Source organism: Oncorhynchus tshawytscha, linkage group LG02 (genome assembly GCF_018296145.1).
Source record: "Oncorhynchus tshawytscha isolate Ot180627B linkage group LG02, Otsh_v2.0, whole genome shotgun sequence".
Taxonomy (NCBI): Eukaryota; Metazoa; Chordata; class Actinopteri; order Salmoniformes; family Salmonidae; genus Oncorhynchus; species Oncorhynchus tshawytscha.
The window spans coordinates 30,103,337-30,107,835 of NC_056430.1; positions in this window are offsets into that span (position 1 = coordinate 30,103,337).

Below are 4,499 nucleotides of genomic sequence, written 5' to 3' on the forward strand. Positions count from 1 at the left end.
GACACCAGAATTTATACACCTGGTGTCTAGGGAATAATCTTTCCTGGACTAAGAACTTCCCATTTGAATCAATTAGGATTGCAGTTGTGGGTGATTGTCTGGGTGGAGCAGACTGGGAGGCTGGTATTCTGACCTGGGCTGGAGCAGACTGGGAGGCTGGTAGGTTGACCTGGGCTGGAGCAGACTGGGAGGCTGGTATTCTGACCTGGGCTGGAGCAGACTGGGAGGCTGGTAGGTTGACCTGGGCTGGAGCAGGCTGGTAGGTTGACCTGGGCTGGAGCAGACTGAGAGGCTGGTAGGTTGACCTGGGCTGGAGCAGACTGAGAGGCTGGTAGGTTGACCTGGGCTGGAGCAGACTGGTAGGCTGTTGCAGTGTCATCAGTCTGTGTGGTGGAGGCCATGCTGGTCTCAGGTTCTGCTTGTGTTGTGCCAAGCTGGTGGACATGTTCTCTAGCTGCAGAGGACACAATGACTCTCGGTTGAGGGTGTCAATGTACCTCTCTTTTTGTTCTAGCTCCTTTCTTGTTGTGCTCAGATGGTCTCTGAGGTCATCATTTCTCTGACTCAGCTTGTCCATTCTGCTTTCTAATTTAGCAATAGATGCTCTGCTCTCCTCCCTGAACTGTTTCATCTCTTCTTTTAGTTTCTGGACAGTGTCCTCCTCTTGAAGCTTGTTTTCTCTGAGTGCAATGACCTCTGCTTCGACTAGAGAGAGGGTGTTGTGGAAACGTTGCATAGCAGGTGTTCTTATTGAAATGGACATGTCCTTGACTCTGTCTGCTGCAGGTGAGGTAGGTAAAGGGACATTGAGGGCTTCCTGCTGGGTCACAGAGACCATTGGGGTCTGCTTTTCTCCATCTCCCTCCTTGACCTTTTCCTTAGTTTCTGAGATGATTTCAGCGTCTGCTTTTAGGGTAGCAAACCTATTCTCAAAAGCCTGGAGGCTTGAATCATTGCCTTGTATCAATACAGTTCCATTATTATATAAGTTTACTGTTTGATATGTGTTGCTCTGGTCAGCTTCTTCAAAAATGCTGATCTGACACCCTTGGCTGATGCCCCTCTTTTTTGAGAAAGGGAAATGGTTGCAAATAACCTTTTTCCATATGTTCCCTTGATTGGTATTAAAGATTAAATTTGCTCTTGTTTTGTAACTGGTAAGATCTGCAAACAGGCATTCATGGTTCTGTCCCATCAACAAACCTTTGAAACTTTTCTTAGCTTTCTCTGTTTGGATGTCTGGTGGGTAAACAATTTCCATAGCAACGCTGGTGATGGTTACAATGTTGCAATAGAAGTGCTGTTTCTTGTATTATGGTCTCTTGTTTCTTTAGAGGTTTCACTTTGTTGTCCTTTTTCTTCTGTCCTTATTTTGTCTTTGTCTTTCTTTCTTCTGTTAACTAGATATTTTTTTGTTATTCTTTGTAAGCTAGCTAGCTTCTTCAATGAGAGTCCCTAGCAACTGCTTAGCAACAGGTAAACAATTCAGCTAGCAATTCAGCTAGCTAAGATAACTGTAAAAAGAAAAAAAATAGTTACTTTTTCAAAAGCCTGTCTTTTTAGTTTGTTGCTTGTTTTGTCTTCTATTGAGTCTTGCAGTTTTCTTTAGATTTTTTTCGATGTACTTCACTCTAAAAAAAACAAAATATATAGTAGCTCATTTTTCAGCAGCTGCTCAATTTGGAACTCCCTGTCTCCCTGTCTCCCTGTCTCTCTGTCTCTCTGTCTATCTGTCTCTCTGTCTCTCTGTCTCTCTGTCTCTCTGTCTCTCTCTGTCTGTCTCTGTCTCTGTCTGTCTCTGTCTCTCTCTGTCTCTGGCTCTCTCTCTGTGTCTCTCTCTCTCTGTCTCTCTCTCTCTCTGTCAATTCAATTCAATTCAAAGGCTTTATTGGCATGGGAAACATGTTAACATTGCCAAAGCAAGTGAGGTAGATAATATATAAAGTGAAATAAACAATCAAAATTAACAGTAAACTTTACACATACAGAAGTTTCAAAACAATAAAGACATTACAAATGTCATATTATATATATATATATATATATACAGTGTTTTAACAATGTACAAATGGTTAAAGGACACAAGATAAAATAAATAAGCATAAATATGGGTTGTATTTACAATGGTGTGTGTTCTTCACTGGTTGCCCTTTTCTCGTGGCAACAGGTCACAAATCTTGCTGATGTGATGGCACACTGTGGTATTTCACCCAGTAGATATGGGATATTATCAAAATTGGATTTGTTTTCGAATTCTTTGTGGATCTGTGTAATCTGAGGGAAATATGTCTCTCTAATATGGTCATACATTGGGCAGGAGGTTAGGAAGTGCAGCTCCGTTTCCACCTCATTTTGTGGGCAGTGAGCACAGCCTGTCTTCTCTTGAGAGCCATGTCTGCCTACGGCGGCCTTTCTCAATAGCAAATCAAATCAAATCAAATTGTATTTGTCACATACACATGGTTAGCAGATGTTAATGCGAGTGTAGCGAAATGCTTGTGCTTCTAGTTCCGACAATGCCGTAATAACCAACAAGTAATCTAACTAACAATTCCAAAACTACTGTCTTATACACAGTGTAAGGGGATAAAGAATATGTACATAGAGATATATGAATGAGTGATGGTACAGAGCAGCATAGGCAAGATACAGTAGATGGTATCGAGTACAGTATATACATATGAGATGAGTATGTAAACAAAGTGGCATAGTTAAAGTGGCTAGTGATACATGTATTACATAAGGATGGAGTCGATGATATAGAGTACAGTATATACGTATGCATATGAGATGAATAATGTAGGGTAAGTAACATTATATAAGGTAGCATTGTTTAAAGTGGCTAGTGATATATTTACATCATTTCCCATCAATTCCCATTATTAAAGTGGCTGGAGTTGAGTCAGTGTCATTGTCAGTGTGTTGGCAGCAGCCACTCAATGTTAGTGGTGGCTGTTTAACAGTCTGATGGCCTTGAGATAGAAGCTGTTTTTCAGTCTCTCGGTCCCAGCTTTGATGCACCTGTACTGACCTCGCAGTCTGGATGATAGCGGGGTGAACAGGCAGTGGCTCGGGTGGTTGATGTCCTTGATGATCTTTATGGCCTTCCTGTAACATCGGGTGGTGTAGGTGTCCTGGAGGGCAGGTAGTTTGCCCCCGGTGATGCGTTGTGCAGACCTCACTACACTCTGGAGAGCATTACGGTTGAGGGCAGAGCAGTTGCCGTACCAGGCGGTGATACAGCCCGCCAGGATGCTCTCGATTGTGCATCTGTAGAAGTTTGTGAGTGCTTTTGGTGACAAGCCAAATTTCTTCAGCCTCCTGAGGTTGAAGAGGCGCTGCTGCGCCTTCTTCACGATGCTGTCTGTGTGAGTGGACCAATTCAGTTTGTCTGTGATGTGTATGCCGAGGAACTTAAAACTTGCTACCCTCTCCACTACTGTTCCATCGATGTGGATAGGGGGGTGTTCCCTCTGCTGTTTCCTGAAGTCCACAATCATCTCCTTAGTTTTGTTGACGTTGAGTGTGAGGTTATTTTCCTGACACCACACTCCAAGGGCCCTCACCTCCTCCCTGTAGGCCGTCTCGTCGTTGTTGGTAATCAAGCCTACCACTGTTGTGTCGTCCGCAAACTTGATGATTGAGTTGGAGGCGTGCGTGGCCACACAGTCGTGGGTGAACAGGGAGTACAGGAGAGGGCTCAGAACGCACCCTTGTGGGGCCCCAGTGTTGAGGATCAGCGGGGAGGAGATGTTGTTGCCTACCCTCACCACCTGGGGGCGGCCCGTCAGGAAGTCCAGTACCGAGTTGCACAGGGCGGGGTCGAGACCCAGGGTCTCGAGCTTGATGACGAGCTTGGAGGGTACTATGGTGTTGAATGCCGAGCTGTAGTCGATGAACAGCATTCTCACATAGGTATTCCTCTTGTCCAGATGGGTTAGGGCAGTGTGCAGTGTGGTTGAGATTGCATCGTCTGTGGACCTATTTGGGCGGTAAGCAAATTGGAGTGGGTCTAGGGTGTCAGGTAGGGTGGAGGTGATATGGTCCTTGACTAGTCTCTCAAAGCACTTCATGATGACGGAAGTGAGTGCTACGGGCGGTAGTCGTTTAGCTCAGTTACCTTAGCTTTCTTGGGAACAGGAACAATGGTGGCCCTCTTGAAGCATGTAGGAACAGCAGACTGGTATAGGGATTGATTGAATATGTCCGTAAACACACCGGCCAGCTGGTCTGCGCATGCTCTGAGGGCGTGGCTGGGGATGCCGTCTGGGCCTGCAGCCTTGCGAGGGTTAACACGTTTAAATGTCTTACTCACCTCGGCTGCAGTGAAGGAGAGACCGCATGTTTTCGTTGCAGGCCGTGTCAGTGGCACTGTATTGTCACCAGACACCTTGCCCTGATTAAAGGAAGTGGTTCGCGCTTTCAGTTTCACGCGAATGCTGCCATCAATCCATGGTTTCTGGTTAGGGAATGTTTTAATCGTTGCTATGGGAACGACA